Raw genomic sequence first — 26,808 nt, 5'->3', positions numbered from 1 at the left:
AAAATATCAAGCTAACAATGAGGAAACTAAAAGTTGAAATGTATTTATTCATCTTCTCTTTCTTTGATGGTCAGCAAGAGGAGTTTTAGCAGTTGTACACGACTCCACCAAACCATGGAGGCAGGGGCGGATCTACAGGTGGGCAAGGGGGCAGCTGCCCCACTGTAGGGCCTTGCCCCCTAGCGGCCCCTAACTTTGGCGATTCAAAAACTTTGCTTGTAAAACAAACTGCCACTATGTGCACAGGCTTCTTAAAACATTGAAACAAACAATTAATTTATATTAATTCATAATAAATAATAATTGTAGATGTAATCTTAGCCCCCTGCCCCTCAAATACTTAGCTACGTCCCTGCATCAAACGTGCAGAGCGCCGTTCGCACATTCAGGCTCGCACACAGCGAGTCTGCTGCGGTGTGGGGGCCCTGCATCCCGGCAAAGACTGGAGCGACTGAGCTGCCCCCCCTCCCCGAGCCCTCTCAAAGTGAAGTCTGTTTCCCAGGTGAAGTTAAAACACACGTTTCATCTAAAGTTAAATTTGTAATAATTATAATGTCTGCTAAAGGCCAGTCAGTATCAACAACAGCGCGTGTTTAGCCAAAAGTCAAATTGCTCCCTCGTGGGTTGTAAGCGCATTCTGCTGTTTGATTAGTTTGATTTCAGTAAAGACAAGAAGAGCATAATACAGAATATTACAAACTGGCATGTTTGAATTCATAACGTTTACAGAGGGTCGCCGTTTCGGTGGCGTTACGTTACAACACACTACACAGTGCTTGCTGAGACCGATGATTATTGTGTATATGATTAGTTAAGGAGTAGGCTACTATAAAATCCACTTCCTCTCACATATCACGGCAATACGGCTGCACAAATTAAACCAGGCAACATACTTTACTGTCAAACTGGGGAAACAACAAATACAACGGGATTAAGAAGGCTAGTCTAAACATAACTGATGTGTGCATGTAATAAATCTCGTCTGATGTTATGTTTTTTAGGCTACTTATTAGCTACAGGGCCATACAGTGTAATGTAATACAATAATAACCAGAGCTTTTCACATCTTGACTTTTGCAGGCCAGAGTAGCTGGAGATATTAGCTGAAGCCTAAAAGTGGGGATATTGCCAGCCAAGAAAATCCTGAGTAGTGCACAGGAGGAAGAGGAGGAGGGAAATGAAGAAGGAGAAGACAGTAAACTGGAGAGACCAGGCAGGTCAGAGCAGGAGAAGACCACAGAAGGAGATGCAGAAATGAGTGAAAGAGAAGAGGGAAAGGAAGAATTGACAGTGAGGGATGAAGAGGAGGCTGCAGGTTCAGAGAGAGGGACAGAGGCAGAGAGTGATCAGGAGGATGAAGATGACAGAGAGGAAGAAGGAGGCTGCAGTAACCCCTGGACCATATGGTTGGTTTATATTCTCCTTACATATAAATTGCAGTACAGTAACATAACATGTCCTGTGACATGATGTGTTTTCAGTTTTTGCTATTTCCATTCTGTTGTATATGTTATAGGGTTAGATATGTAAATATTTACATATACAACAACAGTTCACTCTTCTCAAGACACTTTACAGATAGAGTAGGTCTAGACCACACTCTTTAAGTTACAATGACCCAACAATTCTCCCAAGAGCAAGCATTTGGTGCAACAGAAACATCAGACATATCCAGGGTCTTGGTGGTCGTTGGTTACATACAGATGGATACAGATATAGAGAATTATGATTCATAATAATGGTAATTATAGTAACAAAAAGATAATGGAACTATGAATAGAAATAATAGTTGTAGCAGTTTAGGGCATAGCAGGGCGTTGCGGCGTAGTAAGGCATATCAGTTTATGTATGAGGGTTTCCATGTACCGTCTTCCCCTGCCACCCTACCAAGATCTCTTGCTACCCCTTTGCCCCCATGTAAAATTTTCTAGATCCGCCACTGCATGGAGGGATTGTCTTGCACCAAATGCATGACTGCAATGCATTGTGGGTGATATCCACCTCTGGAGTGACCACCGTTGTTAACTCGCTCCCGCAGCCCTCCGAGGGTCGATCTCACCAAGTTCACTTTAGACAACTGGAACAGCACTTAAGATGGCGCGTGGATTCCCCCGAGGAGAAGTTCTTAGGGGACAGACTGATGTCATGAAGTGACGTATGTATGACACACCAATTCGTATGTCATTATTGGCGTGTTATCAAGAGGCCATACTCGCTTTTAAGCGTGTTTATCAACGCCGTTTGGCCTCCATTGACTTACATTACCTTGTGATTGCGTGTCAATTTATGCCGTAGAGAGTAGTATGAAAGGGTGAAAATCCTCATAAGGATGTTGGTCGGGGGAGGATGGGTCAAACAACTCAGGACTTTCACCATGGAGACCGGGGATCTGGTCCGCGGTCACGTTCCTCAACCCAAAGTGGCGTGTATGCTTGTTTTATGCAAAGTCGTGATGTCACGTTGTAGGGGAAGTGAACGAGGGAATGTTGGACCACTATTGAAACCCAGCCACAGACTATAACCTCTGAGTCTCTGACGCTGTCATGCACGCGGTGCACAACTTCCCGAGGGGAGGGGCTGGAGGCAGCTGTGCACTGTAAATAATACATAGTTGATTAGAGGAAAAATGTAATTCAGATTTTATCTACCTGGGCGGGTCTTAATCTACCCTATGTATGGGAAACACTGAATCATGTGGCAGTTAAAACAAATCTTGTTCACCAAATACCGAAGTATCTATTAGGAGGGGGCTCCTTCTGTTATCTCCATCAAGTCTTTTAAAGTGTTTCTTCTCTTTTGGCGGAGAAGACCACATGAATATAATAAAGTTGAGTTTGAGTTGTGACTTTACTGAGACTGTAAGATAAATACTACCATTCCTCTGTCTGGATGAACCAGGATCTCAGTCCAGGAGTCCAAAGTTAAATATTAAACATATTGAATATCAGATCTGTGTTATTGTTGATGTTGGCTGAGGTTAGTTTCCTCTGCTGCTCTAACTCAGAGTTTTCTTTTAATTTGAGAGGAGTAGTGAGTTTTAAATGTCAGAAATCTAAGGGGACTTAGGGTTTCCTCCCAGCTGCAGCAGAGTGTACCTGAGTGTACAGTGTGTGTGTGTGTGTGTATTCTGATGGTGTGTGTCTCTTCCTGTCTCCACAGTTTGATTTAAAGTCAGCTTCTTCATCACTCTGAAGAGGAGATCTCAACACTTCAGGAGGACCAGGAGACCTCAAGATGGGGGTACATGGTCATCACTAAGAATAATATGGAATGAAGAACAGCCTCCTGATCTGTCTGAATTAAGGGACAAAACTGTTACCATGGCAACGTGAGTATTACTTGCTAAGACAGTTTTAAACACTGCTGGATCACATTTTACTACATGATGAGATAATTCACTACATATGAGAGGTTTGTAGCAATACTTATATATGTCAGCTATCTATATTGCAAAAAGAGCCATAAGAATAATTCATAATAGAGCTCAACAGTCTGGTTCTGGAAGTAACAATCCCACTGATTGATTGATTGGTTGATTGATTGATTAGATTATCAGAAATAAAGTCTAAAGACAGTCTGAGGTAGACTGACCCCAAGCTCCGAGGATGTTTCTGCTCCGGTAGAAAACAAAGGTCTGTATGAAATCAACCTGGTTTAACCACGTCATGGAAAATACTACACTACCCACAATCCCAAGCCTGACAGCAACGTCTTTGATTGGTCCAACTCGGGGTTACCATGGGAAACGTAACGGCTACAGTGAGCTTCTACCATCAAAGTCTCTGATAGTTAATATAAATGGTCTTGTTTAACTTTTTTCTGTTTTCAAAATGTTTTTTGCGCCAAATCAAATGTTTTACGCTCACCATTCCTCTCATAGCTGGTTGTCATGGTTCCAGGGTTAAAACTCTTTATATCAGCTTTTAATGAAACATCAACGGAGCTATAGAACGGAGGGAAATCACTTCTGGGGCCAGAGCCGTTCCGACAAATGGGGCACTCACTGTTGAGCTCTATACGGTTATAGTTTTAAACCCTCTGATGTACAACAGCGGGTCAAAAGTGACCCGAGAGAATGACATTATGCATTTTATTAGCCAATATTTCATGAATTCCTCATGTAAGTTGTTATTTAGAGAAGCTGCACGGCATGTGGGAGTAATAACGCTGCCTCTAACCCTTCATTACACAAAGGCTGGCTCTGAGTGGCAATATTTTAGGAGCACCATTTTCGGCAGTGCAGAGAGGTAGTGGCCCACACTAACTTAGTGTTGAGCTGGGAAACATGGCTAAAAGAGCTCTACAGCGAACAGATGTGCTGGGCGAAGCCGTCAGTCGGTGGAAGCTAACAGAAGCTAGCTGGCGTAAGCTGACAGCTGACCAATGCTACCAAGTGATCGGCGGAGACAGGGAGTACATGTATTTGAAAGAGTCGGCAGTTGTGGCAGACGGAGTCCAGTCGGAGTTTGGATGGAGAGTCCACTGAAGTCCACTGTGGTCTGAAGGGATAATCCTCGCTAGATCACTAGCTAGCGGTAACCGTTACAAGCAGCGTCGCTTCGTTCGGCTCTTCTGCTGTACCCCATTCACGTAGTAGTTTTACACTACGTAGGTTAAACTCTGCAATTAATCCGCCGCGTGTCCACATGTATGCATGAACTGTGGTGGTCCGCTACACTGTAGGCTATATTCAACATCACTGATTAAGTAGCCTAAGTCAATCCTAATTTTTCCCAAGGAGCAAAACATGCTTATAAAAGTTACCATAAAGCCCTGTTCATGCTAATTAAACAACTGGACTTTAGGGTCAAGGGTTGTCGTATCCGCACACGTCCCAGATGTGAAAGCCCCCTTATTGGACTACTGAATATAATAATATTCCATTATATTTTGTATTTTGAATTAGGGCTGGGCGATATGGCGACCAAAAGTCATATCCCGGATATATTTTGGCTGAATATCGATATACGATATATATCCCATATTTTTCCCGCAAAGTGAGAGCAAATGTTCAGTCATATTCAAAGCCAAATATGACATGTCACATGTAGTTTCATAGAAACCGGCTATTTCAGTGAACAGTTGCAAAATCAAATGAATAAATAATAAACAGGTTTCTTCACCTGGTTCAATGCTCAGCTGTTCAAATAACAATAACATGTGAACATAAATACTGTATAACGACAGGAGTACCTTTTTGAAATCAAAGCTCCATAAGGTTTGTTTTAGTTTTTTCCAACGTTTTAAATTTATTAATATTTCTTCTACACATTTTCAGATTTTAGATAAATAATCATTAGAACAGCTAGAACAGTCTGGTAAGTTCAGAAAAGTACATCACTTCACTGTAATACAGCCTTTAAAACCAGGAAAAGACACTTATGTCATATCACCGATATTACGATATCCAAAATCTAAGACGATATCTAGTCTCATATCACAATATCGATATAATATCGATATATCGCCCAGCCCTATTTTGAATTGTTACCTGCCACCATAATTTGGTGATTTGCAATAAATATTGACATTTTTACCATAAATTGGTGCATAAAAATGTATCAGAATGCAGGAATTTTACAGGTCTTTTACCCCTCAAAATGTCATGGGGGTGGAGCTTCAATGGAAGTAATATTAATGATTACTTTAATTGAATTTAGGGTGTTTTAAAAATGGGATTTTTCCTGCTTTTTTGTCCTTTGATTTTATATATATATATATAAATAAATAAATAAATAAATAAATAAATATAAATAAATAAATAAATAAATAAATAAATAAAATCACGTCAGGCTGGTCCATGTGAACGTAGGAATGTAGCAGTGGGGCTTATCAGTGGCAGGGGGAGAGTTTGGTTACCCAGGCATCCCGAGCTGTCAGGAGCTCCTCAGGAAGGAGCAGGTTATCCCATTATCTCGGCATTCCCACAGGCGAGAAGAGTAATTTGGCTCTTGTGGTGAAGTGAAGGAGACCCAAGGACAGGGCTGGACTGGGACAAAAAATCGGCCCTTGACATTTTTGGCCCAGGCGGCCCACACCCACCATGATTGGCAGACACATTCCTGCAGACAGTCCTCTTAAAATATGCGCATTCTCTGATATGAGTTGCCTAGTGTTCAGCGTTCATGTGATCGTTTTTGGGATCCTTCAAGAGGGGACTCAAGACTTATCTGTTGATCTTACACTTAAATAATTAATTAATTCTTAGAATTATGATTCATGGTTTTTTTTATTATTGATTTTTGATATTGTATTGCCATTATTGTTATTATTACTATTTTGCTTAATATTGGCTTAGTAACTTTAAATTTAATTTTAACTATTGTAAGATTCACATTTTGTTGCTTTGGACAAAAGTGTCTGCTAAATACAATAACCATAACTATGACCCTTCCCAAAAGCTAGAATAAAGCTGAGAGTAGTATATGCCCAGGAAAAGAGCACCAATACAAGAGAAGCTAATTAAGCCATTCAAGGAACACTGATGCTTGTATCAACACTAATTTTAGAGATCACACAGACTTTTCAGCTAGCCAACAGGCTAACCGCTAGCATTTTCAATGTAAGCTTAAACAGATAAGTTACCTGACAGCCACTAACTTTAATGTTACAGACAAACTGCTTGTTATCGTACAATGTGACACACGCGACAGCACGCACACCCACACACACACACACACACCATACCTGTCATCATTATCCCGTTCTGGCCGGGAAAGTCCCGTATTTTTACCCTTCTTTCCCGCCGTCCTCCCGTATTAGTATTTTCCCGTAAATCTCCCGTATTTTAACCTGCGTTATTAAAAATGATGATAATACCCCGGCCCGAAGCGGAGTAAAAAAGTCACTAGCCTCGCGAGAAGTAGCCTACTACAGGTGGCAGTTGTCGTGAGGTTGGTGTGTGGTCAGATGATGAGTGACAACGCGGGGAAAAAAGAAAAAGAAACAGAGACGGATGATGGACGTTACGACAGAGACGGTGGCCGCCAAAACTTCTGAAGGCTTTACTATGCATTCCCCACAGCAATGAGAGTTGAGAAAGGGTGTTTAGCATGGTACAAAAGATTGTTCCAGAGAATAGGAGGACGTTAGACAACAGAACTGTCTGCGCTCTACTCTCAGGTAACATGAACCACCCCGCCGGCCCCCCGCACAAATACACTCCTTCCAAAACAGTAAATTTGTACAATAACTCACTAAAAGAGTAAAGAAAAGTTATGTGAAATGAAAAGAAAAACTGTAAAAGAAAAGCAATGTGAAATAAAAAGAATGTGTGGAATGAAAATAAAATGTAAATGTAAAGACAAATAATGTTATAAATTGTAAATGTTTTCGCAGCATTCTGCACCAAGTGGTGATTTTAGCTTTCTTGTGCACCTGTCTTAAAATGTAAGGGATACTGGAGCTTGGTTGGGGTGGTGGGACTGCTCGCGGTGGGCGCCCGGGAAAATTTCCCCTTATTTTCAAATCCAAAACTTGACAGTTATGACACACACACACCCTCCCTCCCTTCCTGAGAGTCCCTGTTAATTTGCCTACTCCTTACCACGTCGTCATCTACTCTCTGTTCCATCTTTTCCTCACTCGTTCCGTGGGCCCTGTCATGGTCACTCTCCTCCTCCTCCTCTTCTTCCCTGTCATGAAGTTGTTTCTGCTTCTCTGTATAGCCAACCACCTCTCCTCCTTCTCTACTTCAGGTAATGCTGATGTTGAAGCAGCTACTACAGACCCAAACATGTCCGGAATATTTTACGAATCCGCCTGTAGATTCTTAATTTTTGGCTTCCGTAATTTCTCTGCACCTCGTGCGTTTTGGTGAGTCGTTTGTCCATTTTAACGTGGATGCTAAACTTCCAGCATAACTATTACAGCTTGTGTCTCAGGGTCGGTGCGACCATAGTGGGATTCGGAAATTTGTGAGTGGGGGAAGGGGGTTCTTGGATTTGATTGGGCAGGCCAGTGCCAATAAAGAAAATTAACCAATGGGCCAGTGTGAGTTCTTTATGGGCCGGCCGCGCATCTGGCCCTATTTATATCGGCGATTCGCCCAAAAGGCGCTCGGCCCACTGGGAAAATGCCCGTATGCCAGATGGCCAGTCCAGCCCTGCCCACAGGCTCATAGTGACTAGCCAGCACCTGATAAACATTGCTGATGTAATGCTCCACAGGCAGTTCTACTGAGCATCTGATACTGTGGAGGAGGAGAGTGCTCGCTCCCATCATGTTTGCAGCGATGTGTGCATGTGTCTATGCCTCCACTGAAGAAAACTCTGAGAACGGCTCATATTATAGACTAATTTAATTCTTAGTTGGAAGATATTTGATCATATTTTTTATTTTATTTAAGAAGCTTCTAAAACATTTTAATTATCATCTGTGAAAGTAAACTCAACTCTTCCCCTTTATGATAAGGTCACCATAATGTACAGTCTTTCTGTTTTGCAGTGAAAAATGGTCAAAGATGGACGCATCGTTTGTTAAAGTTCTGCTTTTGAATACACTGGAAGATTTGGCAGATGAAGAATTCAGGAAGTTCAAGTGGATCCTGGTAGGATTCTACGCCATCCCAACGTGCAAACTGGAAAATGCAGACAGGCTGTCTACAGTCGATAAGATCATACAGACCTTCAGCCATCAGTCTGTAGAAAAGGTGAAGAAGGTTTTAAAGCATGTCGATAGGAATGATCTGGTGGAGAAATTATCAAGCATCAGCCCAGGAGCACAAGGTAAGATGGAGGAGGACTAACATATCAAACTGAGTGATCACACAAGTCTGCTGCATTTAAATATGTATATATAAGTTTATACCAAACATGTTTGTATTGTTGACTGTTTAATGTAAACTTGAAATACAAACATTTCTCAGCAAAAGGAACAGCTACCGTATTTTTCGGACTATAAGTCACTCGAGTCAAAAATGCATCATGAAGAGGAAAAAACATATAAGTCTCATTTATTTAGTATTTCTTTTTCTTCATCTGTCAACTACACAATAGCACACAGAACAACAGGCTGAATACGGTAGGTGTCCAGTATGTTACCGTAACACATTAACAGTTATTGCACACAGAACAACTAGCTACCAGGGCGTGGAGCATGGATGGATTAAAGGGCGGGAGATGTAACTACACCGTTGACGAGCCCCTCCCGACTCGTTCCTCCAGCTCTGGCCATCTTGCTTTCAGCCCGAGATCGATTAGCTTTCTCTGATTTCTTCATTGCATTAAGAGTCACCTGTTCTCCAGTCTCCCCTCACAAGTTTCTCCCTCATTTCAAACTTTCTTTCTGCTGCTCCATTACCGTTTTCGGCTGCATATTTTACTACCTGCAGTTTATCTCTTTTCTTTTCTCAGTTGTCTTTAGCAGCAGCGTTCTAGTTGTCACAAGCTTAGAGCCCCTCTGCGGGCTGTAGACGGTAATGTTTTTCAGTATGAATTAACATTTAAAAACATGTTAAATTATATATATTTTGATATATAAGTCGCACCTGACTATAAGTCGCAGGGACCAGCCAAAGTAGGAAAAAAATGCAACTTATAGTCCGGAAATTACGGTAACTGGTAAATGGGTTCTTTGTTTTAAAAACAGATCGGGACAATTCTGACCAGAATAAAACCTCAGCTTTCTCTGATCAGTGGTGTAAGGTAATTACAATATTATGACAGATGACATATTATGACTAGTTATATGATCAAATAAAGACATGACATTGGACAACATTAAAATACATGGGTACATATATGGTGGGCTGGATACTGGATTCAACACTTTTAGGCACTGACCAAAAAAGGAGCGTTCAAGAGCCAATATCAAGTCACGGTATTGGAACCGGTACTGGTATCGACATTTTTTGAATGATACTCATCCCTACCCAGCAATCAAAGGTTGATTGACTGGAAGTACATTTTAATTTTAATTTTGAATGTGTGTGAATGGTTCCTGTACTATGTTAAAGTGCTTTGAGTAGTCGTTGAGACTAGAAAAGCGCTTATATAAATACAGTCCATTTACATTCACTGCAGTGGAAAAATAATTATACTATAATAATGAATTAATTAATTAAGTAATGGATTGTATACATTTGAAATGTTTTGTTTAAAAAAGTTGTTTAGTGAATCTATCACTGCCTCTTTATATAGACTTTTTAATACCAATAGTGTCTTGCGCTGGTCAGGGGTACTTGACTCAAAAAGCAATTCAAAGGGGCTACAATATTAAAAAAGGTTTGAGAAACACTGCTCTAAGACATGCATGGGATGTGACAGGGGCCGAAATGGATCAATTCACTGAGTTTATGAAAGAAACTTCACCTCAGAACTAGGGCTGGGCGATATGGACCAAAAGTCATATCCCGGTATATTTTGGCTGAATATCGATATACGACATATATCCCGATATTTTTTCCGCGAAGTGAGAGCAAATGTTCAGTCAAAGCCCAAATCAAATATGACATGTCACAAGTAGTTTCATAGAAACAGTTGCAAAATCAAATAAATAATAAACCGGTTTCTTCACCTGGTTCATGATTAAATGCTCAGCTGTTCAAATAACAATAAAATGTAAACCTAAATACTGTATAACAGGAGTAACTTTTTGAAATCAAAGCTCCATAGGCTATTTGTGATTCGTTCCAAAGGTCAATTAAGCTTTTTATATTAATATAATCTACTTTGTTCAAAATGTAATGCCTCATGCCTGTAAGCCTAGGTTATAGTCCCATTCTTCCACTTGATACTGCTTCCACTTAAGTAAACTAAAAGATGAACTATCGACTACAAAACAAAGAAATTTATTATGATCGGTTCACAGATCTGAGTCCAAACGGAAACTTCACCCTTCTGAACTAAGAGTTTCTGCTTCAAGGTGAAGTTTAAACAGACTGAAATGTCCAGGCTCATTCCTCCACTAATTATTTCTGTATGTATTTAAGCGTGTACATGTAATTTTAACGGGCACTGAGCTCCAGATCCTGCAGCCGCAGACGGTCGCTGCCCCGCTGTAGCTTCTTTCCGTCCGCCTCGCCCGGCAAACTTAGTGGAACTTTCCGCCCGATATCGACATACAGTTCGGTCCTGGACTACGTGTAAGATCCTACCGGTCACAACTCTGTCTTTGGCTGGTCCGATCTGAACAGGGGGACCGCGCGCAGCCGCGCGAAGCTGTGTTTTTGCCCGGGAAGAGACGCCGTGCCGGCCACGGGTCCTCCGCCTCCGCTGCCGCCGGAGCTCAGATTGCTGGTCGAAGGCGGCATATATAATCATAAAACACATTGTCACCTGTTAAATGTTATCCATGCTGTTTGTTCTTTTCATTTCCTATATCGAACATAATTAAGCAGTACAAAAGTCCGGCATCTTTAGCGTTGATCTGAATGCTTCGGACTCCTGTTCCAAGATGGCGGGCGCGGTTTTGACGTATGTTTAGAACCTCACGCGACATATCTATGGGAGCAAGGATCACATTTGAACTATATCGATATATGCGATATGGTCTAATTCCATATCTCATTTAAAAATATATCGATATATTTGTTTATATCGATATATCGCCCAGCCCTACTCAGAACCTGATAACAACTGTTGAAGTGTTGAATTCCACATCAGACTGACAGCCTGTATTAACAACCTGCAAGAGAGAATCAAGTTGATTGATCTAAAACAGGAAGAAATCCAGCAGACTCAGGAAGGTCTGAAGCAACATGAAGAAGAGATGAAGAACAATGAGAAGTTCACTGTAGAAGTTGATGAGGTCTACAAACATAAAGAACCTGTCGATGAGAGGTGATGGTGGGGTTAGGGTTAAATCATGGAGGAGCTGTCTGCTGTACTGTCTGTGAGGAGAACTGTCACTATCCTGGATGCACACTGGCCAGGTATCCAGAACACTGGGAGGTCATAAAGATGGGCGGTCGCACTTCATGTACCAGGAAGTGTCCTGCATCAGATCATGTGAAAGAAAAGTGGATCTATGTTGACAAGAAAAGGAAAGTTCCGTATACAGAAAAATATATGAAAAAGAAGTATGAAAAGGGTAAAACAGGCAGTAAAAGAAAACAAGCCTTTTGGAAACTCTGAAGAAGAACATGGAGGATCTTTAGAAAGAAAAAGATCAGTTGTTGGAGGAGTCCTTTCAGCATTTGGCCAATCTGGAGCAGATCACCCTGAATGTTAATTCACTGTCCACTTATGTCCCCTTGGACGTCCTGATTGAGAAGATGGATGAGAGAGGAGACACAAAGAAGAAGAAGAAACTGGAAGAGATGAAAAGTTAAATGGATAAAGATAAAGGAATAAAAGCGATGATGTGCTACAGGTCAACTAGCAGCAGCTGTTAAAACAAAGAAGTAATGACCTAGATGAAGAGAATCACTGATTAGACAGCTGTGTAGTCTACCGTGATGATCAAATGTGTTGCATTACAAGTATATTATGTGTGATGTTGATTAAATAACTACACAATATAATTATTTTTTTATTTTACTTTTATATGTTAAATGTGTAATTCCTGGAAATAGCTCCCTCTATGGTGTAATAAGTGTTAGTGTTTGATCTTGTAGTTTGATGTTTAATCACCAAAAGTTACTTCACTGAACAGATTAGAGAACAGCTCTGGTTGTAAATGCAGTGAGGACCCCCTGCTGTTTAATGTTGAGTACAGCTGCTCCCTCCCTCTATATCACAAACTCAAGTCAGATCAAGTTGTAGACAAATAGTTTTATACTTCTTTAGTTTTTGTGTAAGTTTTACTGTGGTTTGTGTGCTTTTTTGCTTTCCGGTCAATACTGGTCTGTAAAATATTCTGATGTTACTGTGATGTTGTCTAAAGTAAACTGGTTATAGGACAGTAATAAGTGTTGTCTGAATGATCTTTTAACCCATAACCTAAACTAGTGTTAATGTGTGTACTTCTTACATTGTGTATTCAGACTAAAGAGGTGTTATATTGTATAATGTAGGCATTATGTGATTATGTACTGTATGTGGCTTTGTCTTTAACCACACCTCTTTAACTTGGCAGTCAAACAGCACTTTTAAATATAAACATGAGGACGATGATATTTTTCCGTTATAAGTGATACCATTATGTTGTTCCTACAGAGCCCAGCCATGTCTACAGTGAGTCCCTGTCTCTGCCGTGTGACCCCCTGCTGGTGAAGTGGAGAGTTCCACTGTGACTTGTTCCAGTGAGGGAGACATTGGGCAAGATCTGACAACAGACACAAACAAGCTGAATCCAGAGTCTAACTCTCTCCATGTTTCTGCACAACCAATAAGCAAGCCAACTGAAACATCTGTCCACACAAGTAAGTCAAATAAATTCATACTTGCAATTAAAAAAAATCGATGAATGAATTTTCTAAATAAAGTCACAGCTGGTTATGCAGGGCAACACACAGTCTATGAGGGTAACAGGGATAAGGACCCAAAGGCAGTCTGAGTAGACAGAGCTAATGCTATCTAATAAAAATATATTAATAATTCATTAAGATTAGCATGTTTAGTATTTCTTAAAAGTGTTTTAAGAGATGTTTATTCAACTTATTATATATTTTGGAGGGCTGGTATTTGTGGTGCAGTTTAACTGTATTACATTATACTGAGATTTTTCCCCTAATATTTAGTCTACCCTCATTGATATGAATGTGGTGGACACGTGTTCAAGACACCTGCCAGAATGGCTCTATATAATTCAACAGCGTGTCAAAAAAGAAAACCCCAAAAGGATCATAAAGTTTAGTTACCACAATTCAAATGGCCAAAAAACATAGCTAATAATTTACAGTGCAGAGAGGGGCAGAAATCCTGAAGGGGTTATTTGGAGCCTCCACCTAAACACTGTTTACATTTATTATAAAAATATTACAAAATATGATAAAAAAACTCAAAATAATTATATATGGTAATTATGAGTACATAATAGTGATGAAAAGTAATAAAAACATGAAATAAGAACATCAAAAATAAAAACAAAATCTGAGTGTTTTCTGCGAGTGTATCTGTGCAAATGTGCATGTCAGCGAGAAATTTAGGAGGATGCAGATAAACAGATTGACAAGTTGAGTAAGAATGCACCTAAAAATTTGCTTTAAAGTAAGTCTTCAACTGTTTAGAAATATTTAATTCACCTAGATGTATCTTATAAACAACAACAAAAACATTTGAAAAATATAGACATCATAAATAATGGCATCAGACATGAAACCTGTCATGAACATGAAGAGTCTCTATTATTGTTTATGGCTGTTGTCAATAAGTGGCATTCTGTCATAACTTTTAATGCATTGTTTGAGATGTTTGTGTTAATACTAACCTGACATTAAACAAAACAATATAACCTATCAATGTCTTTGTTATGACAACTTGACATTAACCTAGACAGCAACCTGTCATAAACATATAGTAGCAGGCCTAATTATCAAACTTAGAGAAACTGTTTAGCTTTATGTGTTAATATTACATTAAACTTTCATAAGTGGTTGGTTTTTCCATTGGTGGCCATTAGACCATGTTAATGTGCTAAATATTTTTCCTTGACCTCAAGTAAAGTGAAACTATTTTAACTTGTCAAAAGTTGTCATAAAGGTTGATTACAAAGTCAAATGGTATTATAACATGCAATGAATAATTCTCTTGACCTCAAGTGAATTGAAACCATTTAGACTTTTTACAATATTAAGATGTGATTAAAACTTATAAGAACAGTTTGACAACCATAGTCTTTATCAACAATGTTTCATTTTCGAGATTGTTCTTGCATCACCTGAAATTCGTCCGGATGTTCCCTAATTTTCGTCCGTCCCCTCCTCTGTCTCTGTGTTGGTGTTCTAACCTCCGGCTGATTTGTAAGGACTATGGTTAACTGCTCCTCAGATCTCTGCAGGGTAAATCCAGACAGCTGGCTAGACTATCTGTCCAATCGGAGTTTTCGGACACAACTAGGGTTAGGTATCGGGGTTTTTCAAAACCAGTGCTAAAACAATACTTTTAAAACGGTGCTGGTGCCTGATCTGGTGCCTGAACCAAAATATATATAATATATTTATAATGTATATAATATGAAATATAAAAAGGAGCACAAAACGACAGTTGGTGACTTTTAAGAAGGGCTTGTTTATTGCTAGGCCATATGGTAAAAATGAAATGATTGAGTAATAATGTAATAACTTATAACAATAACTTAATTAACCATTAAATTGCTGGTAAACGACAAAACAAGCACCAGATGGGGAAGGGGTATTTTACAATAACTTAAAATGCACCACAAGGCTGGCGAGTTTCAAGCAAATGCACTGTCTGTGTTGTTTTTCCGGCCGTAGGCAGTTGCAGACTGTTACGTCCGGTGTTGGAGTCCTCTAAAGGGAAATACAGGACACCCCTTAACGTAAGCTGTCAGCATTTTAACCATTGAGTTTAATCCAGCTACTAGCTAACGGAAACGTAGGCGTCCCGTTACGCGATGCTTCTACCGTTTATGTCGAACTGGTGCGCGTATTGGCGCCGCGTTTCGGTACCCAACCCTAAACACGACTACAACTACTTTTGAAAGTACACACGTTCCACCAAAACAAGTTTCCTACCTGAGACTATTAAGCAGAGGCACCGTTTTTTAAGCACCCAAGGATGCGCTAAAAGGTGAAATGGATGTTGGGTAGTAATGAATCAATTAAATAAATATAAATGAATATGAAAGTATATCTAGGATAACATATACTATAAAATAACATAAGATAGTAAAATAAGCTAAAAATATAAGTACAAGTTAAGTAATAAAATGTATGAATAAGATTTATATATGAATAAAAGCTAAGCTTATATAAATAGGAGCTAACCATAAGTGAACAAGTTGTTATAGCAATGTTATCTGTCCAAAACTCTGTCAATCCCTCGGTACTGTATTCACTATCGTCAGACTGGTCTTATAACTTTTATGACATTTTTCTTGACACAATTATAATGGTCTCATGACAGCCAATGTAAAACAAGCTACTTGTGACAGTTCAATGTAATGCTAAAACAAAAAGCTAAATAGTTTCATAAATAGACCTGCTATGAGATATTTAGGTTGACATTAACCAAGTTGTCATAACAGAGATTGCTGTATTGCTTAACGTCAAGTTGTCATAACACAAATGTAGGATTTCCTTAGGGTACAGATTTGATCATTGGCAAATTATCAAAGATGTTTTATCAATATTAATAAAGTTATGAATATGGTTATTAATAACTCCATCAAATCGACAAACAATCAAAAACGGGGCACCACCCTGCTAGTCAGGGACCAATAATCAAACTGTGGATCAGTCTCATTTCTGCGTAAATCCTTTAAAAAGGGAATAAAGGAAGGGGTGAATCTGAGCAACGGACCTGTTTGACCAGCAGTTGTCACAACCAGTACACAAATAATCACAAGCAACTGTTAATTAAGTATAATACGATTTATTAACTTCACAATTATCAGTAGCTAAACAATAATTCTTCAATAATAAACTCATATACCTTTTTATAATATCACAACCAAAACAAAGCAAAAGAAAAGCAACATGGACACTTCTGTGTCTGTGTGTGTGTGTGTGTGTGTGTGTGAGTGTGTGTGTGTGTGAGAGAGAGAGTGAAGAAGGAGGCTGTCGGTGTAGTTCTAAACACCCAAAACAACTCCAAAGATGGCTGCTCCATTGAGCTGCACAAAACTATTTAGCCTCAAGAGGGCGGTAGTGGTGCTGGGTGCCGCGGGGAGGAGCTGAAGAAGCCGGGGTTGTTTGGCGGGACACCGCAGCTTAGCCGATCTGGTAGCTAGTTCCTGTTTAGCTCTTTTCGAACGCGAAAATAGATTCCCTCGCAGATTCCGCTGTGAGATTAGCCTACCGTTAGCTCGGGAGCCTATGCGGCTAGTCTGTGTGTATGTGTGTGCGTGTGTGTGTTAGTAAAAGAAGAAAGAGGAGAAGAGTAAAGAAAAAGGGGGGCACTATGATCTCAGATATTGATACGGCAGCTCAGTGGCTTCACAGCTGATTTTAGCGATTCTATCGCAGACAGTAACTAAAAGCTCCGTGAAAGGAGTGAGTAGCAGTTAGTCTAGACGGTTTCAGAAAAAGGCCTTCTATAAGAAGTGAGGAGCATTTATGGGTACAAATCGGAACCGGTACCTTACATATTTCAAGGGTGCTGAGTCCCAAAAAATGGTACCCAAGCAAAATTTTTAGTTTTGACCCTTCTAATTTGCATATCAAATGGCCGCAAATTGCCCATCTTGCACTGGACCATTTCCCCCTAGTTTTTTGTAAGTAGGCAATCAAAATGGGAAATTAAGTTTCTAGATCGATAGTCTAGGGTCAGAGCAAGGATATAGTGGAGACTCATTGCCTTTTTATGTATATACATGCAAATGTACAACTTCTAAGGTGGAATTAAGCATTATGTGTCATTTTTAAGCGCAGACACTACAGGTGAATAGGCAATTTTTTTAACTAGCAGATATCACCATGAAACTCTGCCAGTTGATTAGTTACATTAAGGTGAGAAAAAATGTATTACAAGTTTTCTGTAATTTAATGTTTAAATATGCAAATTATGCATTATCTAATGAAATATCGCTAATTTGCATATATTTTAAAAACGAAATCTGAGTATTGGATAAAACACGTTCAAAATTATTTTTCATTGAGTTCACATATTAGATGGGAAAAAAATTACAGAGGGATTTATGGATATCTACTTTTGTTATCCTGTAAATCAGAATATACTGTCAATAGCCTTAAAAAATGATTTTCGCCATGTTTTTAGGAATAAAATGTTAAATACAGTATAAATCAGGCTAGGAATAATATATTTACAAATCCCTCTGTAATTGTCTTCGTAATATAACTAGGTACAAGACTGGAAAGTTTGGTGATTAAAGGTGCTACTGAAGTGGAGATTATGTTCTTGGAGTATGACAGAAAAGTCATTTTGAGAAAGCGGGTTTTAAAGATTTTTATAGCTAAATTCCACTAATTTCTAATGAAAGCCATGAATTACAGACACATATCCCTTCAGGTCCAAGTAAGATCCATGTATCACACTGTTTAACATCCAAAACTCATTATTGCTTCATCTATCACTGATCATAACATCCAAAACAACACATCAACATGGCCTTCAACTGAAGACCATTACATCACAAACTTCAAACTGGCACAACACAACCATTACACAGCCCTAGTTCCCCAAGTTGGTTTACAGTCTACATATCCATGCCAGTACCATATGTAGGGCCCTCCTCCATCTCCTGCTGGTGTCTTTTCACTATTTTGGCTGTGCTTACACTTTTCGGCTCCGCTTTCCACTGGTGGAATGGACACTATTGGCTTTTGAGATCCTAACCATGTCATCATCCTTCATTGCATTAACAGTCTGTGCTCTGAAGCCACAATTTCATCCACCAGCTGGGTCGGACAGAGATGCACTTCCTCCTCCACTGGGAAAATTATCTTAACTACATAAGGAATTACACCTTGGAAAAAAAGCCAAAAAAGTTAACACCAGAAAGAAGCTGGTAGTTACTAGTACTCCTAGGAGAGGGACAGCAGCTCTACTGACAGCTAAATATGGATCTGTCAACCACAGCCTGAGGGACTCAAAACCACTTTAGGATCCCAAAATTACAGATTGGTTTAGTATTTTATAGTAATTATAGTAGAATAGTATATATGTGCCACCTACATATTTAATATATGACATGTAGGCTATGAATTTCTGTAAACTGCTAAAAAAAAAAAGAGAGAGAGAGAGAGAGAGAGAGACTGTCAGTCTGAGTTGTTATTAGCAAGAAGACAGAGAGAGTTACACACTAAGACAGCAGATGATGAAATGTCTTCACATAGTAGCCTACGTTGATGTGTTAACTATCGTTCAGAAAACAGGAGTGTTCAGACAGTGGAGGTAATCTCTCTCTCTCTCTCTCTCTCAGCAGTTTACAGAAATTCATAGCCTACATGTCATATATTAAATATGTAGGTGTCACATATATACTATTCTACTATAATTACTATAAAATACAAAACCAATCTGTAATTTTGGGATCCTAAAGTGGTTGTTAGTCCCTCAGGCTCTGGTAGACAGATTCATATTTAGCTGTCAGTAGAGCTGCTGTCCCTCTATAGAGTACTAGCAACTACCAGCTTCTTTCTGGTGTTAACTTTTTGGCTATTTTCCAAGGTGGAATTCTCTTAGTGAAGATAATTTTTCGGAGGTGTGGAAGGAGGGAAGTGCATCTCTGTCTGACCCAGTGGTTAATTGTGCTTCAGAGCACAGACTGTTAATGCAATGAAGGATGACGACATGGTTAGGATCTCAAAAGTCCCAATAGTGTTCATTCACCAGTGGAAAGCGGAGCAAAAGTGTAAGCACAGCCAAAATAGTGAAAAGACACCGCGGAAATGGAGGAGGGCCCACATATGTTACTGGCGCGGATATGTAGACTGTAAACCTTTGTGGAACAGGCTGTGTTATGGTTGTGTTGGGCCAGTTTGGTTTGTGATGTAATGGTCTTCAGTTGAAGGCCATGTTGATGTGTTGTTTGGATGTTATGATCAGTGATAGATGAAGCAATATAAGTTTTGGATGTTAAACGAATGGTGATACATGATCTTACGGACCTGAAGGGATATGTGTCTGTAATTTGTGGCTTTCATTAGAAATTAGTGGAATTTAGCTATAAAAATCTTTAAAGCCCGTTTTCTCAAAATGACTTTTCTCTCATACTCCAAGAACGAAATCTCCACTTCAGTAGCACCTTTATAAACCCACACTTTCCAGTCTTGTACCTAGTTATATTATGAAGACAATTACAGAGGGATTTGTAAATATATTATTCCTAGCCTGATTTATATAACATTTTATTCCAAACAACATGGCGAAAATCGTTTTTTAAGGCTATTGACAGTATATTCTGATTTACAGGATAACAAAAGTAGATATCCATAAATCCCTCTGTAATTTTTTCCCCATCTAATATGTAAACACAATGAAAAATTATTTTGAAGCGTAACTTATCAATACTCAGATTTTGTTTTTAAAATATATAAAAATTAGCGATATTTTAGTAGATAATGCATAATTTGCATATTTAAACATAAAATTACAGAAAACTTGTATAACATATTTTTTCTCACCTTAATGTAACTAATCAACTGGCAGAGTTTCATGGTGATATCTGCTAGTTAAAAATATCCAATCGCCTGTAGGTCTACGCCTTAAAAAGTACACATAATGCTTAATTCCGCCTAGATGTCGTACATTTGCATGTATATACATAAAAAGGCACTGAGCCTCCACTAATCCTTGGTCTGACCCTAGACTATCGATCTAGAAACTTATTTCCTCATCTTTGATTGCCTACTCACAAAAACTAGGGGAAATGGTCCAACGACTGAGCAAGATAGGCAATTTGGCGGCCATTTTGATATGCAAATTAGAAGGTCAAAACTCTGTTAACTGGGTACACCCAGTTTTTGTGATTCAGCACCCTTGAATTATGTAAAATAGGTGAGTTCCGACTTGTACCCATAAATGCTCCTCACTTTCACTTTTGGGGTACATCCCGTCTAGACTAAGTGTAGCAATTACGGTTTCAACCCAGCTACTTAACACAACATGAATCAAACGATATAATGATCAGTTATATATTCACAGCACAGATTAATAATCACATATGGTCCATGTACATGATTAAATCAGATCACATTAATGGCAAACAAGTGGTAGCGAACCCTTTTGCTCATTAGTAACAAAACAAAACGCACTAGTTCTAATTTTCTGCCCAGAACCGTGTAATAGCCTCTTACTGTATGCGTTGTTTGTCAGTTAAGTCTCTTGGCCAGAGCTTAACGATCCGTTTCGTCCGGAGCAAAAGACCCAGGTCCCAGGTCAACCAACAAGAAAAAGAACACCGTCCCTTTTCTTAAATCCAGGCTGATTAAGCAGATGAAGGAATACTCCGACAAAGTATTTCCTCGGATCCCCTTTGTATATCAGGCCAATATACTTTGTACCAGCTCGAAACTCGGCCAGCGAGGTGATGCTAGTTTGCTAGCCCGGGCTAGTGTGCTTCCTATCGCAACCGGAGTCACCGTGGAAAAGCAAAGAAGAACACACTGCCGAACCTTTTATCCTTCCTCCGCCTCCTAGTGACGGGTGGTGCATTCAAGGACCGACAGCCAATGGGAGAACTGCAACCTGGTCAAAGGTGTGAAGCAGTTCTTTGTCTCACCGCCAGTCTGCCTTGTCCCACACGTGTTAAATGCACTTTCTCCATTTTGAGAAGATTTGGCTTGTGTGAGTTTCGTGAGGCTGGCTTTGGAATTTACATGTAGGCCAAGATCCTTTGTCGCGCAGTCAACTCAAGTTGAGCCAAATCGCTGTTTAACCAACTCTCTGTCCCCAACACAAACATCTCAAACAATGTAAACTTTACATTTAAAGTGACAATTTATTAAATGACACTTAATGCCAACAGCCACAAACATTCATAAAGACTCCTTTGTGTTTATGACATGTCATGTCCTGGTTATGACCATGTCATGTCTGTATTATGCAAACTCAAATAAAGTGTTACCCAAAATGTTTCTGGAAGAGCATTATTTGATGACACGCAGTAGGAACAGTACTCACCCAAACAGTAATCTAATATGAAAGATAAAGATAAATTAGAATCTAATGAAATTTTTAATCAACACCACTCAAAACAACATAACATTGTGAAGGTTGGTAGAGTGCAAGGCTGTTGTATTACATTTGTTTTAGGTGTACCTAATATACTGTCAATTGAGTATATGTTAAAATTAAGTTTGATCGATGCTATGGAATATTGAAATAACCAGTGATGGGATTATTATTTAATTTTCATGTCTACAGAGATACACCTAGAAGGACTATTGGAGGATCTGGGGTTGAAGCAGTACTACAAAGAGAAGCTATCCCTGAGCACAATACTTCCAGATTGATAAGAAGACCATTACTGATGAACCTGCTAGGTGTAATTCAGATCTTCCATGGCATTTTCTGAAGAAACTGATGATGGTTAATGTGACAGCTAGGAATGTGAAATGTGCATCAGTATGTGAGTCCAACTATGATCCATCAGTGAATACAGAGTTAGATCATCTACATTCAGGTGACATGCTAAACCCCCTTGACATGATCGCACTCTTTCTCGTGTTCTGATGGTTTTGTACGGCAGGAAATGGCCCTCAAAATGTCCATGTGTCAGTTTTCTGTGCCTCTGTTGCTTCCTAAGTGTGACACAAATCAGTGCACACTCATGCTTTGGGGCCATGAGAGATATTGTTAAAAAGTACAGACCTCAGTCTCTTTTACAATCCAAGGGCTTCATTGAACAAAGAATTGTTCTCTCTGAACTTCCGATGATATCTTTTGTGAGACTGGGTGAAATCTCAATGTCCAAGTCAGAGATCCTCAATAAGCTTCTGAGCAATCCCCAGCAATACCATGATATCTTTGTTCATCATAATATGGGTGTGGTAACAATCCAAGGAAAATATCTGATGGACTGGCTGAAATAACCTGGTACCCTTCCATGTGGGAACAAAAACATGGATGTGTTCAGTGAGCCAGTAGCTGTAGCTAACCTTCGTTGGGGACATTGCTTTGTTTGAAACACAATTTTCTTTTTTGTGTCAGACATCTGTGCAGTTTTGTGTTCTGTGACACATTGGACTCTGAATGTAAGCTACTTACCAACCAACCACAACACAAGGCACAGCTCTTCTTGGTGGGTAACAATCAAAGCAAACATTTCAATTGGAATTCCCTAAAGAGGGCTAAGCACATGAATGATGCAGACTTTGTCAAAATCCTGCTGAAAAAGTCAGCAGTGTTGTTGAGAACTCCAAGATGAAGATGGTAATGGAGCAGATGGCTGACATCGCCCATGACCTGGGAATCAGGGTTGATGAAGCCTCTCCAGAGTGCCAGGCTGCAAAGAAAAATGCAGATGAGATCACTGCAGAAATTCAAAATATCCTTAAATACAAAGAAGCTCAGCTACCTCGCAAGGCCAAATATGGAAGGAACTAACTTGCTTAGAGAAGGAAGAATTCCGGCCTCCGAAAAAGTTGGATCTGAGGACATAGAAAAATACAAAAGTGATCTTCGTAGGTAAAGAAAACAAAACTTAAGGGGAAAAACAGAACTCTTATGACATGTCAAATGCAATGACATGTTTCATCAACGCAATATCAAGCCCAGGGATAGAGAGGAAGCTATTTCCTGAAATGGATGCGAATGAACCTCGATAATGTGGCCTCCGAGAAAAACTGTCTGGTCTCAGGGAGCAGTACAAAGAAAACGCAAAAAAGTTCTGAGAACAAAGAGGAGATCAAAGACATTGAGAGACAACTTTCCAACAGCTCACTGGGGACTGAACACTTCTTCCGTGAAATGGGTCAGATCTATGAAGCTTCACTTTCCCTTCCAGAAACAGACCAAGCACGTCAACAGTTTCAGCATCTGCCCAAACTTTGTGCAGAATTGTTACTTGATGGATTCCCTCTTGAGCTTGTAGATGGAGATGCATCCAACATACCTCTCCGATGGGTGAGTGACGTTCTCTCTCAGCTCAATGACTTGGTGCCTCCAGAGAGCAAGATACTGGTAGTCACAGTCCTTGGAGTTAAGAGCACAGGAAAGTCCACTCTCCTCAACACCATGTTTTGAGTGCAGTTTGCAGTCAGCAGTGGCCGATGCACTCGAGGTGCCTTTATGTTGCTCATCAGAATCAATGAAAATGTTAAAAAGAACTCAACTGTGACTTCATGGTGATCATTGACACTGAGGGCTTGAAGTCACCAGAGCTTGCACAACTGGACAATAGCCATGAGCACAACAATGAGCTTGCAACACTTGTTGTGGGGCTGAGTGATATCACCATCATCAATATTGCAATGGAGAATTCAACAGAAATGATGGACATCCTAAACATAGTTGTGCATGCCTTCCCTCAGAATGAAAGAGGTCGGCAAAAGCCAAAATGTCAGTTTGTTCACCAGAATGTGTCAGATGTTTCAGCCCATGTGAAGAACTCACGAGACAGGGGAACTGCTCTTGCAACAGTTAAATGGGATGACCCAGGCAGCAGCCAAAATGGAAAAGAAAGAGGAGAACAAGAGCTTCTCTGATGTGATGGAGTACAGTCCAGACACTGGGAACTGGTACATTCCTGGACTGTGGAATGGAACCCCACCAATGGCACCAGTCAATGCAGGGTACAGCGAAGCTGTATATGAGCTCAAGAAGAACATAATCCAAATTTTGGGAAGTGGGGGAGTCTCTGCTAATAATATTTTGGAGTTTACAGAGTGGATGAAAAGCCTGTGAATGCAGTAAAGCACGAAAACTTCATCTTCAGCTTCAGAAACAGCCTGGTGGCTGATGCATACATGAGGCTCTGCACAGAATTAGACAAATGGGAATGGGAATTCAGAAAAGAAATGTACACATGGGTGATAAAATCTGAAACAAGAATTTCCAACTACGTCAGTTGCTGTGAAATCTGAGGCATCTGATATGAACAAACTTCTCACAGATTTGAAAAGTGAAGCTTGCACAGTGCTGTCTAAATGGAAGACAAAACTCCTTGACAACCTGACAGAGTACTTCAGGAATACAGAGGGTCATGTAGTTGAACAATACAGAGAGGAGTTTGCAAACAGTGCAAAGAGCCTTAGAGGAGAAATGGGGCGCTGTACTTAATCAGCTCACAGCAGCATCTGACATCAGACAGGGAATGACAGATATTGATAGAATCAAGGAGAACCACACAAAAGAATTAGAGAAGAGAGGGATAAGTGGACTGATTGAACAATGTTGGGAGAAAAAAGTCCAGATGACAGACAAAGAGCTTGACAACGAGTTTGATAAGATGTGGAATCAAATGGTAAATGAACTATCCTTTTCTAAACAAAAGGCCACAAATGTCATCACAAATGTGTCCCACCACCTGAGAGAAAATTTAAAAACATAAGGGGAGTCATGTTTGTGAATTATTAAGTGAAAAAAACCTGAAAGATTGTGGACTGGAGCCTTTTACATACACAGCGACAGGATTGAGGCCGAAAGTTAGACACACCACACAGGAAGATGTTCAACATTAAAGATCAAGTGATGGCTTTGCAAAACATAGCTGATCATATCATAAAAGACGCTGTCAAACAGTTTGTGACAAAAATTGGAAAAAAAGATCGATTACCAGGAGACCTTACATCCAGGAGATCCTACACATGATTGATGAGAGGCTGCAAAACAATCAGGATGTTAAGAAAGACAGAGAGATCGAGTTTGAAGTTTCTCTGAAACAGCACATCTGTGGATTTCGCAGCCAGAGAGTTTCAGAAACTGCATGAAGATTTCATACAAATGAATGATCCCTACAGATGTCTGAATAAAAACAAGGAAAGGTTTCGAGCTGATTTTAAAGATGTGTTCCATGACCGAGACCAGTGCCAGAAGAAGGCAGAAGAATTCACCAACCGCTGCTTAAAGCCTGCAGTCGAAGACTTTGTCAGCCGTTCCTTGGGTCCTGATATCATTGGTGAAATGTTGACAAGCCAGCAGTTCAGCGCACGCATGTTCTTCCAGTATTCACTTTTACTGGATTTGCTCTCAAAGGATGACTTTGAAAACTATCAGAGCTATATTTGCTCATATGAGGGAGTATGTGAAGAAATGGATACTCGATCAAATAGAGAAACGCTTCTCAAATCAGTCTATGTTGTTTAAGTTTGAGGCTCAACATCTCCAGTCAAGTGTCAGAAGCATAAATAATGCCATCAACAAAGCTAACACAGAAAAGAGGGCAACTTGGAGACATTCGTTAAAAATGTCTGTCAGGAACTTGGTGATAAACTGGTCATTTCCCAGGATGCTTTTGGTGCTTTCATGATCCTGAACAAAGCAGACCAGGAACAGTTTGCTCACTGGCTCACAGAGTGTGTGAAGGACATGGTGATCGCTCTTGGAGAAAAAGTTTAAACACACTAACATCCAAATGAAACTAAAACAACTTCATGTGAGTCCTCAGGATGAGCTTTTCACCAAACTGATTGGATGTGGTCATCAGTGTCCGTTCTGCAAAGCCCCCTTGTGAGGCAGGAGGAAGATCCCACACTGAGCACTGGACTTCACTACATCGGCCAGAGGGTCTGGGTAGATTCTCGCCGTATGAGACAAGAAAAACTTGTCACTGATGTATGCTCTTCCTCTGTGATCAGTGACAAACGTTGCTGTAAAGCTACAAAATGGTAAATACCACCCTTACAAGAGATACAGAGAGATTTACCCCAGACTGGAGAATCGCTCCAGATGCAAGTCTTCAGGCATCAGACTACTGGAAATATGTACTGGCAAAGTTCAACAAGCAGTTTGCTGAAGCATATAATTCGAAGCCTGCTGATATCCCTCCAATGTTGGGGAAGAGATCACTTTCGTGAGCAAGCAGAAGCAAGCATCAAAGAGTCATTTAACATCAAGTAAGAGACTTCATGCTTTGAGATTACAGAGGTGCACGTCCTCCTCACATGGATATTTAGATCTTCTGAAAGGCTGAAGATATTGTCAGTACATAAGTGATTTTACCACTAAGGCTTACAACAAGAGGAAAATAGAAGAAAATCTCCCTGCAATTAGTGCTCACTTATTTACCTGAGATCACATTTAACATATTTAATAAATGATAATCTGTTTTAACTCTGTTTATGTTGTCAGTGTACATGTTAGGTGCATTTAGTATGTTTAGTTTCTAACATGCACAGCACAT

At 39.8% G+C, this 26,808-nt stretch overlaps 1 pseudogene; it reads left to right on the top strand.

Annotated features, from left to right (window-relative positions):
* The first annotated feature begins 2,329 nt into the window (after positions 1-2,329).
* Positions 2,330-26,601, top strand: LOC120555229 (annotated as a pseudogene).
* The last annotated feature ends 207 nt before the right edge of the window (positions 26,602-26,808 follow it).

The sequence above is a fragment of the Perca fluviatilis genome, unplaced genomic scaffold (assembly GCF_010015445.1).
Source record: "Perca fluviatilis unplaced genomic scaffold, GENO_Pfluv_1.0 PFLUV_unplaced_scaf_38, whole genome shotgun sequence".
Classification (NCBI taxonomy): domain Eukaryota; kingdom Metazoa; phylum Chordata; class Actinopteri; order Perciformes; family Percidae; genus Perca; species Perca fluviatilis.
This window is presented reverse-complemented; position numbering and strand designations above follow the sequence as displayed.